This window comes from Saccopteryx leptura, chromosome 7 (assembly GCF_036850995.1).
Source record: "Saccopteryx leptura isolate mSacLep1 chromosome 7, mSacLep1_pri_phased_curated, whole genome shotgun sequence".
Classification (NCBI taxonomy): Eukaryota; Metazoa; Chordata; class Mammalia; order Chiroptera; family Emballonuridae; genus Saccopteryx; species Saccopteryx leptura.
Genome location: NC_089509.1, coordinates 32,867,141 through 32,879,917, shown reverse-complemented (window position 1 = coordinate 32,879,917; position 12,777 = coordinate 32,867,141). Strand labels below are relative to the sequence as shown.

Sequence of the window (12,777 nt, the reverse complement as noted above, 5' to 3'; positions counted from 1 at the left end):
TCCCTTATATAATATAGCACAGTATTTGCATATAACCTACACCAGGGGTCTCAAACTCAAGGCCCGCGGGCCGCATGTGGCCCGCCGAACAATTTTGTGCAGCCCGCAGACTAATCCACGAAGTTCAAAATATTTTGGATAAAATTAAGTAAGCCTAGGGGCCTACTTGTATTTTTCATTTCTCTAGCATCCTAGCTAGATATTAGCTTAGTTAACAGCAGTTGTGATGCGAACTACAGTTTCTGGTCGTTTTGTGACACTGAGTAAACTGCATGTACGATTGTGCTTGTTGTACTGATTTTTTTTTGTTTTCAACTGCAGTGAGAAAAGTGTTGCGTTGCGTAACAGTTGCCTTTTGTAGACCTAGTGCGGCCTGCCGAACGGCTGTGATCTTGCTCTGCGGCCCACGTGGCTGAGTTGAGTTTGAGACCCCTGACCTACACAGATACACTGTCCAGCATACTTTAAATAATCTCTATTATTTATAACACTTAGTACAATGTAAATGCTATGCAAATAGTTGTTATCCTATATTGTTTAGGGAAAAATGACAAAAAAAGTCTGTATATGTTAAGTACAGACAAAACCATCCAAGCCCTCACTATGTAGTACAGACATGCCTCATTTTACTGTGCTTTGCTTTATTGTGTGTCACAGATGTTGCATTTTTTCACAAATTGGAAGCAAGACACCTTCAACCAGCAACGAGATCATGACTTGCTGTATGGCGACACTTGTGATGTCTGGAACCAAGTGAACAATATCTTCGAGGTATGCTTATACACAGAAGCAACATAAAACACTTCTTCCTAAATATTTTCAATCTGTGGTTGGTTGAATTTGCAAATGTGGAACCCATGGATACAGAGGACCAGTACTTGGTATTTCTTCTCTTTTCTTGCTGTGGGGACTATGACCTCCACTACAATTTTAAATATTCTTGTTCCAATTTGTGTGTGTGTGTGTGTGCGTGTGTGTGTGACAGAGAGAGAGGCACAGATATGGACAGACAGGAAGAGAGATGAGAGGCATCAATTCTTCGATGTGGCACCTTAGTTGTTCATTGATTGCTTTCTCATAATGTGCCTTGACAAGGGGGTGGGCTACAGCAGAGCAAGTGATCCCTTGCTCAAGCCAGTGACCTTGGGCTTTAAGCTAGCAACTTTTGGGCTCAAGCCAGTGAATATGGGATCATGTCTATGATCCCACGCTCCAAACAGCGACCCCACACTCAAGCCAGATGAGCATGTGCTCAAACTTGTGACCATGGGGTTTCAAACCTGGGTCCTCTGTGTCCCAGTCTGAAGATCCATCTACTGCACCACCACCTAGTCAGGCAGTCTTGTTAAAGAAAATCTCTCCAGTAGTTCATTGATAACAATGATATTTGATGCATGTTCTTGATAGATACCCTTTATCAAGTTAGAGGATCATGCCTTCTTTTCTAATTTTCCTCAAGACCCCTGCCGTGCCATTAATGAGTCAACTAAATAAAAAAATCTGTTGAGAGGATCATGCCCTTTTTCTTTCAATCTCTTACTATGCTAAATGACATACACAGATTTTCCCCTAATGTTAAACTGTATTTGTAGTCCTTTGATGCCCTTCTTGGTCATGACATCTTTTTCTCTTTTAAAATATATTGTTGTATTCAGTTTGCTAATTTTTTTTAGGATTAGATATTAATATTCAAGAGTAAGAGTGAATTGTACTTTTACTTTTTTTTGCTGTCTTTGTCTGCTTTGGATGTTAAAGTTTTCATCTTTGTCTGGTTTGAATATTGAGGTTTGGGGATATTTCTTCTTTTTCCATTCTCTGGAAGAGTGCATAAATTAGAAATGATCTTTATTTAAATGGTCTGAGGTAAGTGTAAGCCATACAATGTACTAGTATATTTTATAAGAAGATTTAATTAAATATTTAATTATTTAATAGTTATAAAATTATCTTGGATTTCAATTTTTTCTTGAGTCATTTCATGTAAAACATAATTCTTAAGAGTTTGTACATTTTGCCTGACCAGGCGGTGGCGCAGTGGATAGAAAGTCGGACTGGAATGCGGGCGACCCACGTTTAAGACCCCGAGGTTGCCAGCTTGAGCGCAGGCTCATGTGGCTTGAGCAAAAAACTCACCAGCTTGGACCCAAGGTCGCTGGCTCAAGCAAGGGGTTACTCGGTCTGCTGAGGGCCTGCAGTCAAGGCACATATGAGAAAGCAATCAATGAACAACTAAAGTGTCGCAACGAAAAACTGATGATTGATGCTTCTCATCTCTCTTCATTCCTGTCTGTCTTTCCTTATCTCTGACTCTCTGTTTCTGTAAAAAAAAAAAAAAAGAGTTTGTACATTTTAAGTTTTCACAATTTATTGATATAAAGTTGCTAACAATATCTTTTTATCTTTTATATTTCTATTTAATTTGTAGGTATGTACTCATACTTTATTTCTGCCATTTCTCTTTGATGTTTAAACGATTAAATTTGTAGATAATTATCTATTTTATAGGTCTTTTAAAAGAACCAATTTCAGGCTCTATTGAGCCCACCTGCTAAATGTATGTTTTACATTTCATTAATTTCCGCTCCTTGTTATCTCAGTATCACTTTTCCTCTTTTTTTTTTTTAAAAGGCTGTTGATCATTTTCTAAGTCATTAAATTAAAAGTCCAGAGGTCATTATAATTTTCAGTCTCCCTCCTTTTCTAATGTAAGCATTTAAGGTTATGTATTTTATAAATTTGATATTCACTGCTCACAAAAATGAGGAGATCAGGGAAAATGCAGATAATCCAGTACTTTCAGCCAATTGTATAGTACACTTTCATCAATGAAATAAAAGTTGGTTTTGTATCTTACTTGCATAATCAAACAACTTTTTTGACTTGTCGCTTGCTTTTCTGATGTTCTTGTTTGATAAAATATAATCAAATGTTTCCTTTTATTATTGCTTCATATTCATTTTGAAATACCCCCTAATTTCTGTGAGCAGTATATTTCATTTAAAAGTACAGGTATCCCCACTTTCTGAAGGTTTGCGATATGCCACTTTACTTTTACGAAAGACCTACATTAGTTAGTGATGGCTTTTCTTTTCATAAAAGTGAAAATCCTCTTCAGATTTCTTTCAGTTACCAAATACATAGGTCTTTAGAAAAAGTGAAGTGACAAAAATGTGAATTTACTGTAGGCGGGAACACTCTTGGCCTTACAGTATTTTAACATAGAAAGGTTTCACAGGAATGCTCAAGTTTCGGATAGTGGGAGAAATCTGAATTTCTTTTCTGGTACATGATTTAAAAACAATTTCAAAATATATAATTACTTAAAGTTTATCTTTAAAAAAATTTTTTTTTCCATTAGTTACAAAATTTAATTTTAAGGATTAAGCAATGTTATTGGTCAAACCAATTCACATTAATAGCTGTGTGTAGGAGCTAGCTTTTAAATAAAGGTGACAAATACCAATCAGATTCTTATAACACTGTTCAGGATCTAAACAAGTATGATTCTGAACACAGTTCAAAAAAAATAAAATACTTAGGAATAAACATAACAAAGAATGTAAAGGACTTATATAATGAAAACTATAAACCATTGTTAAGGGAAATTGAAAAAGATATAATGAGATGGAAGAATATACCTTGTTCTTGGCTAGGAAGAGTAAATATAATCAAGATGGCTATAGTACCCAAAGCAATATAAAATTTAATGCAATTCCCATCAAACTTCCAATGACGTTTTTTAAAGAAATAGAGCAAAAATTCATCAGATTTATATGGAACTATAAAAAACCCGAATAGCCAAAGCAATCCTAAAGAAAAAGAACGAAGCTGGGGGCATTACAATACCTGACTTCAAACTATATTATAGGGCCACGACAATCAAAACAGCATGGTATTGGCAGAAAAACAGACAATCAGACCAATGGAACAGAATAAAAAGTCCAGAAATAAAACCACATATATATAGTCAAATAATTTTTGATAAAGGGGCCAACAACACACAATGGAGAAAAGAAAGCCTCTTCAATAAATGGTGCTGGGAAAACTGGAAAGCCACATGCAAAAGAATGAAACTGGACTACAGTCTGTCCCCCTGTACTAAAATTAACTCAAAATGGATCAAAGATCTAAACATAAGACCTGAAACAATTAAGTACATAGAAGAAGACATAGGTACTCAACTCATGGACCTGGGTTTTAAAGAGCATTTTATGAATTTGACTCCACAGGCAAGAGAAGTGAAGGCAAAAATTAATGAATGGGACTACATCAGACTAAGAAGTTTTTGCTCAGCAAGAGAAACTGATAACAAAATAAACAGAAAGCCAACTAAATGGGAAATGATATTTTCAAACAACAGCTCAGATAAGGGCCTAATATCCAAAATATACAAAGAACTCATAAAACTCAACAACAAACAAACAAACAATCCAATAAAAAAATGGGAAGAGGATATGAACAGACACTTCTCCCAGGAAGAAATACAAATGGCCAACAGATATATGAAAAGATGCTCATCTTCTTTAGCTATTAGAGAAATGCAAATCAAAACTGCAATGAGATACCACCTCACACCTGTTCGATTAGCTGTTATTAGCAAGACAGGTAATAGCAAATGTTGGAGAGGCTGTGGAGAAAAAGGAACCCTCATACACTGTTGGTGGGAATGTAAAGTAGTACAACCATTATGGAAGAAAGTATGGTGGTTCCTCAAAAAACTGAAAATAGAACTACCTTATGACCCAGCGATCCCTCTACTGGGTATATATCCCAAAAACTCAGAAACACTGATACGTAAAGACACATGCAGCCCCATGTTTATTGCAGCATTGTTCACAGTGGCCAGGACATGGAAACAACCAAAAAGCCCATCAATAGATGACTGGATAAAGAAGATGTGGCACATATACACTATGGAATACTACTCAGCCATAAGAAATGATGACCTCGGAACATTTACAGCAAAATGGTGGGATCTTGATAACATGATACGAAGCGAAATAAGTAAATCGGAAAAAACCAGGAACTGTATTATTCCATACGTAGGTGGGACATAATAGTGAAACTAAGAGACATTGATAAGAGTGTGGTGGTTACGGGGGGGAGGGGGGAATGGGAGAGGGAAAGGGGGTAGGGAGGGGCACAAAGAAAACAAGATAGAAGGTGACAGAGGATAATCTGACTTTGGGTGGTGGGTATGCAACATAATTGAATGACAAGATAACCTGGACTTGTTATCTTTGAATATATGTATCCTGATTTATTGATGTCACCCCATTAAAAAAATAAAATTATTTAAAAAAAAACCAAAAAAAAAAACACTAATTCTTTCCTCAAGTGGAGGTTGCAAAGTTGTGATATATAACAAAAATATTGCATATATATCTTTTAAAAAAATTTCATTTACTTATTTTAATTTATTCTGTTTATACAGATTCAAGTGTCCAACCAAGTATATCACCCTCATCGTCAAGTTCCCCTCAACCTCCCCTTTGCCCCCCTTGCCCCCACACCCTCTCCCCTTCCCTCCAGGATTTGCTTTCCTGCTCTCTATAATGCTGTGTTATGTATATATAATGTCACTAATATCTTTCCCTTCTCTGATTCCATCCTCTCATCCCCTTTCCCTCAGTCTGCTTTCCCTCTGCTCCCTTTGATCCTGCCTCTGTCTCTATGCCATTCCTCAGTTCACTTTGTTCATTGGAATGCTCAAATGAGTGAGGTCATATAGTAGTTTTCTTTCTCTGCCTTATTTCACATAGCGTAATAGTTTCCAGGTCAGTCCATGTTGTTGCAAAAGGTAAGATTTCCTTCTTTTTCATGGCCACATAGTATTCCATTGTGTATGTAACACTTGTCCACTGACAGACACTTGGGCTGTTTGCAGATCTTGGCTATTGTGAACAATGCTGCCATAAACATGGGGGTGCATTTCTTCTTTTGAATCAGCAATTTGGTATTCTTAGGATATATTCCTAAAAGTGGGATGGCTAGGTCAAAAGGCAGTTTGATTTCTCATTTTTTGAGGAATCTCCATACTGTTTTCCACAGTGGCTGCAGCAGTTGCATTCCCACCAGCAGTGCAGGAGGGTTCCCTTTTCTACACATCCTCGCCAGCACTTATTATGTGTTGTTTTGTTAATGAGCGCCATTCTGATAGGTGTAAAGTGGTATCTCATTGCGGTTTTAATTTGCATTTCTCTAATGATTAGTGGTGAACATTTTTTCATCTGCCTATTGGTCATCTGTATGTCCTCTTTGGAGTAGTATCTATTCATTTCTTCTGCCTATTTTTTCATTGGATTGTTTATCTTCCTGGTGTTGAGTTTCACAAGTTCTTTATAAATTTTGGTTATTAACCCCATATCCGACATATTGTGGAATATGTTCTTCCATTGTGTGGTTTGTCTTTTTATTTTGTTTATATTGTCTTTAGCTGTGCAAAAGCATTTTAGTTTCAGATAGTCCCATTTTTTCATCCTGTCCTTTATTTCACTTGCCCGTGGAGATAAATTAGCAAAAATATTGCTGCGAGAGATGTCGGAGAGTTTACTGCCTATGTTTTCTTCCAAGATGTTTATGGTTTCACGACATACATTTAAGTCTTTTATCCATTTTGAGTTTATTTTTGTGAATGGTGTAAGTTGGTGGTCTAGTTTCATTTCTTTGCAGGTAGCTGTCCAGTTTTCCCAACACCATTTGTTAAAGAGACTGTCTTTAATCCATTGTATGCTCTTACCTACTTAGTCAAATATTAATTGTCCATAAAGGTGTGGGTTTATTTCTGGGTTCTCTGTTCTGTTCCATTGATCCATATGCTTGTTCTTATGCCAGTACCAAGCTCTTTTGAGTACAATGGCCTTGTATTGTAACTTGATATCCGGAAGTGTGATGCCACCCACTTTATTCTTCTTTTTCAAGATTGCTGAGGCTATTCGTGTTCTTTTTTGATTCCAGATAACTTTTTGGAATATGAGTTCTGTATCTTTGAAGTATGTCACTGGTATTTTAATTGGAATTGCACTGAATTTATAAATTGCTTTGGGTAATATAGACATTTTAATGATGTTTGTTCTTCCTATCCATGAACATGGTATATGCTTCGACTTGTTTGTATCTTCCTCGATTTATTTTATCAGTGTTTTATAATTTTCCAAGTACAAGTCTTTAACCTCCTTGCTTAAATTTACTCATAGGTACTTTTTTTGTTGCTGCAATAGTGAAGGGGGTTGTTTTTCTTAATTTCTCCTTCATACAGTTCATTGTTGGTGTATAACAATCCCTCTGATTTCTGAATATTAATTTTATATCCTGCCACCTTGTTGAATTTATTTATTAGGTCCAGTAGTTTTTTGAGTGAGACTTTAGGGTTTTCTATGTACAGTATCATATCATCAGCAAATAATGATAATTTTACTTCTTCTTTTCCAATTTGGATGCCTTTTATTTCTTCTTCTTGTCTGATTGCTATGGCTAGGACTTCCAGAACTATGTTGAATAAGAGTGGTGAAAGGGGCCACTCCTGCCTTGTTCCTGATCTTAAGGGGATTGCTTTTAATTTTGGCCCATTGAGTATGATGTTGGCTTTTGGTTTGTCATTGTTGGCCTTTATCATGTTGAGGTATGTTCCCTGTATTCCCACTTTGCTGAGAGTTTTGATCATAAATGGGTGCTGGATTTTATCAAATGCTTTTTCTGCATCTATTGATATTATCATGTGATTTTTCTCCTTTCTTTTGTTTATGTGATGAATCACATTGATTGATTTGTGAATATTGTACCAGGCTTGCCTCCCCAGAATAAATCCCACTTGATCATGATATGTGATTTTATTTATATATTGCTGGGTCTGGTTTGCTAATATTTTGTTGAGAATTTTCGTATCTAAATTCCTCAGGGATATTGGCCTATCGTTTTGTTTCTTTGTATTGTCTTTGCCTGGTTTTGGAATAAGGATTATGCTCACCTTATAAAAGGAGCTTGGAAGTCTTCCCTCCTCTTGAATTTTTTTGAAATAGCTTGTGAAGGATAGGAGCTAGTTCTTCATTGAAGATTTGGTAGAATTCACCTGTGAAGCCATCAGGCACAGGGCTTTTGTTTGTTGGGAGTGTTTTCATAACTGTTTCTATTTCATTTGTTGTCATTGGTTTGTTTAGGTTTTCTGTTTCTTCCAGATTAATTTTTGAAAGATTGTTTCAAGGAATTTTTCCATTTCACTTAGGTTGTCTAATTTTTTGGCATGCAGTTCTTCATACTATTTTCTTACAACTCTTTGTATTTCTGCTGTGTCAGTTGTTACTTCTCCACTCTCATTTCTAATTTTATTTATTTGAGTCCTCTCTCTTTTTTTCTTGGTGAGTCTGGTTAAGGGTTCATCAATCTTGTTTACCTTTTCAAATAACCAGGTCTTGGTTTCTTTGATTTTCTGTATTGTTTTTTTAGCCTCTATGTCATTTATTTCTGCTCTGATCTTTATTATTTTCTTCTTTCTACTTCCTCTGGGCTTTACTTGCTGTTATTTTTCTAGTTCTGGTTATTGCAGGGTTAAGTTGTTTATTTGAGCTTTTTCTTGCTTCTTAAGGTATGCCTGTAGTGCTATGAACTTCCCTCTAAGGATTACTCTTGCTGTGTCCCATAAATTTTGAGTTCTTGTATGTTTGTTTTAATTTGTTTCAAGATAACTTTTGATTTCTACCTTGACCTCATTGTTAACCCATTCATTATTTAATAACATGCTATTTAGTTTCCAAGTGTTTGAATGTTTTTCCATTTTTTTCATTGTAGTTGATTTCTAGTTTCATGCCATTGTGATCAGAGAACATACTTGATATTATTTCAATCTTCTTAGATTTATTGAGACTCATTTAGTGTGCTAACATGTGGTCTATCCTAGAGAATATACCATGAGTACTTGAAAAGAATGTATATTCTGCTACTTTAAGGTGAAAGTTTCTGAAGATATCTAAATCCAGTTGATCTAGTGTGTCCTTTAAGGCAGCTGCTTCTTTGTTAATTTTCTTTCTTGAGGATCTGTCCATTGATGTTAGTGGGGTATTGAAATCCCCCACTATTATAATATTGCAGTTGATCTCGCCCTTTATGTCCATCAAAATGTGCTTTATATATTTAGGTGCTCCTATATTAGGCACATAGATATTTATAATGGTTATATCTTCCTGTTGGATTGCTCCCTTTATCATTATGTAGTGACCTTCTTTATCTCTTACTATATCTTTTGTTTTAAAGTCTATTTTGTAACATATAAGTATTGCTACGCCAGCTTTTTTTCATTTCCATTTGCATGAAATATTTTATTCCATTCTTCTACTTTGTCTACATGTATCTTTCGTTTTGAGGTGGGTTTCTTGAGATAGCATATGTATGGGTCGTGTTTTCTTATCTCTTCAGCTACCCTATGTCTTTTGATTGAAGCAACTAATTATTTACATTTAAAGTTATTATTGATATGTAGTTTATTGCCATATTTTTCTTTAAATCTACATTCCTCTCTTACTAGATTATTTTCCCCTGCTTTGTTCTGTCAACAGTAGGCCCCTTAGTATTTCTTGCAGCATTGGTTTGGTTGTGATGAATTCCTTGAGTTGTTTTTTTTTATGTGGGAAGCTTTTTATTTTTCCTTCAATTTTAAATGATAGCCTTGCTGGATAAAGAAGTCTTGGTTATAGTCTCTTGTTTTGTGTTACTTTGAATATTTCTTGGCATTCCCTTCTGGCTTCAAGTGTTTCTGTTGATAAGTTAGATGTCATCCTTATTGTGGCTCCTTTGTAGGTAATTGACTGCTTTTCTCTCGCAGCTTTTAGTATTCTTTCTTTATCTCTTAGCTTTTGTATTTTAATTATGATGTGTCTTGGTGTAGGTCTCTGGGTTCATCTTTAATGGGATTCTCTGTGCTTCCTGAACTTGTGTGACTTTTTCCTGCATCAATTTAGGGAAGTTTTCAGCCATGATTTCTTCAGTCAGATTCTATATCCCTTGTTTTTTCTCTTCTCCTTCAGGAATCTCTATGATTTGAATATTGTTTCTCTTCATGTTATCAAAGAGCTCTCTTAGATTTTCCTCAGACTTTTTGATTCTCTTTTCTTTTTTTGTTCTGCTTCCGTGCTTTCACAATTTTGTCCTCTATATTGCCAATTCAATCATTTGCTCTATTCAGCCTGCTTTTAGTTCCTTGTAGAAGGGAGGCAGTCAGACAGACTCCTTAATGTACCTGACCAGGATCCACCCAGCATGCCCACCAGGGGGCGATGCTCTGCCCATCTGGGCTGTTGCTTCAATGCTACCGGAGCCATGCTAGCACCTGAGGCGGAGGCCATGGAGGCACCCTCAGCATCCGGGCCAAATTTTGCTCCAGTGGAGCCTTGGCTGTGGGACGGGAAGAGAGAGACAGAGAGAAAGGAGAGAAAGAAGGGTGGAGAAACAGGTGGGTGCTTTTCCTGTGTACCCTGCTGGGAATTGGACCTGGGGCTTCCACATGCTAGGCCAACATTCTACCGTTGAGCCAACTGGTCAGGGCTGCCAAGTATAACTTTTATTTATCTTATTATTTTAAACCTTTTCATGCACAGTGTCCCTGATTGTAATCGCCAATATATATATATATATATATATATATATATATATATATATATATTTATACTTGTTTCAAGTATCTTATCTTTTGCTTTGAAAAAATGTCTCTTCTTGACTTAAAATATTGACTAGTACAGTTTTATTTGTTTGACACTTATTTTATTTTTGCCTTTCTATTGGATTGGATATCCTACATGCCTTTTAGTGACTTCAAAAGTGGCTTGAACAGCATGTCAGTTGATTTATGCTTACAGGCTCCAGCCACAAAATGTTAGCAGCTTCTGAGCTCTGCATATTATTCTTTTATCCTTTTTAATTTGCTCTGCCAGTTATCCTGTTTTTGCTCTTTTGGTACTTTCTAGTAACCTATGTAGCCAATTCCTTCTATTAAACTGTCACTGTTAGGCCTGAACTGTGGTGGTGCAGTGGATAAAGCGTCAATCTGGAAACGCTGAGGTTGCCGGTTCAAAACCCTGGGCTTGCCTGGTCTAGGCACATATGGGAGTTGATGCTTCTGGCTCCTCCCCCCCTCCCCTCTCTATAATGAATAAATAAAATCTTTAATAAACTGTCACTGTTTAAAACAATTAGAATTATTTCTGTTTACCTGTCTATATACTAATACATCTATCTATTAAAAACCTCTTTTTCATTTCAACTATTATATTTTCCACTTTTATAAGTTCAATTCTGTCAGACTTTAAAAAAAAATTTCAGGTTTGCTTTTATATATTTTATATCAGCTAATTTAATATCTATAGTCCTTGGTAGTCTAAATCTTCATTTGTCATTTCTACTAACTCTCACTCATGGTGGCTCATTTCCTTATGTGTTTGCTGGACTTTGATAATGAATTTGACATTTCAACTTCCTAACAAACCAAAGGAAAATAATGCATCTGGGGGTCTTAAGTGAGAATTATTTCTTCTAGTTTCTCAATATTGCTGATGGTCTACATCTGTCTTTCTAGATTAAGTACTGTTATTTTTATTTGCCATTAAGTCACTCCACTTGTCTTATTTACTGCTCATGCTTCATTTTCAGCCCAAGATTTTTTTCTTCCATGCTTTTTGACATTTTACTTCTACCTATAGAATCCAGCAATAAAACTTTAAATTTTAGTCAGAATCTGATTCTTTTGTAGTAAGATACCTCTTAAGAATAATCTGGTATACTACTAGAAATAGGTATCTTTTAACCAGTTGTCTATTTATTCTTCCTCAGTGGTATTTAAATATTTTCAGAACAGTATTATTTTTAAATTTTTTGTGACAGAGACAGAGAGAGGGACAGGTAGGATGGAAGAGAGATGAGAAGCATCAATTCTTTGTTGCAGCACCTTAGTTGTTCACTGACTGTTATTTCCTATGTGCCTTGACCAGGGGGCTCCAGCAGAGTGAGTGACCCATTACTCAAGGCAATGACCTTGGGATCAAGCCAGAGATCTTTTGGCTCATGCCAGTGACTGTCAGGTCATATTTATGATCCCAATACTCAAGCCAGTGACCCTGTGCTCAAACTAAGGAGCCCATGCTCAAGCTGGATGAGCCCGCATCAAGCTGTAACCTCGTGGTTTCAAACCTGGGTCATCTGCACACTAGTCCAATGCTTTATCTACTGTCCCACCCCTGAGTCAGGGCAGGAACATGTCATATTTTATAATAAAATTCTACTTTCTAAAAAAAATTGATATAGTAATACAGACTTTAGCAAGAATTTATATCATTTTTCTCCCAATTATACATTTCCTTTTATTTTAGCACTAAATAATAAACTATGAATATAAATTTCTTGCTTAATTATAGTTTTATATGATAAACTTCAATCTATCAAAATTCCTTTTACTTGGTATAATCGTAAGTAAAGTTTAAATCTCACTAATACTAAAAACAGATGAAAGCCACAAAAATTTTGTTACTTTTGATATGTCAGAGAAATGGCATGAGAGATACTCCCGATTTCTCACCTTAAAATTTCAACAAATTGAACAACTATAGTGCAGTGAAGAAACCTCAGCTGGACTCACAGCCACTCCTCAAAGATACATACACTGAATGGATGGAAGGTGGGACAGGTTGAAAAGAGGGAGGAAGAAAAAATATTTTCACAGAGAGCTCTTTGTAAAGAAGAAAAGCTGGAGGACTGAATTTTTCTTTCTCCTTGCTGAACTGAGGGAGGGAGGCTTGT

General features: G+C 35.9%; 1 protein-coding gene across 14 annotated transcripts in view; it reads right to left on the bottom strand.

Annotated features, from left to right (window-relative positions):
• MBD5 (methyl-CpG binding domain protein 5) overlaps nt 1-12,777 on the bottom strand; it is a 512,364-nt gene that overhangs the window by 143,303 nt on the left and 356,284 nt on the right. The window lies entirely within an intron of this gene.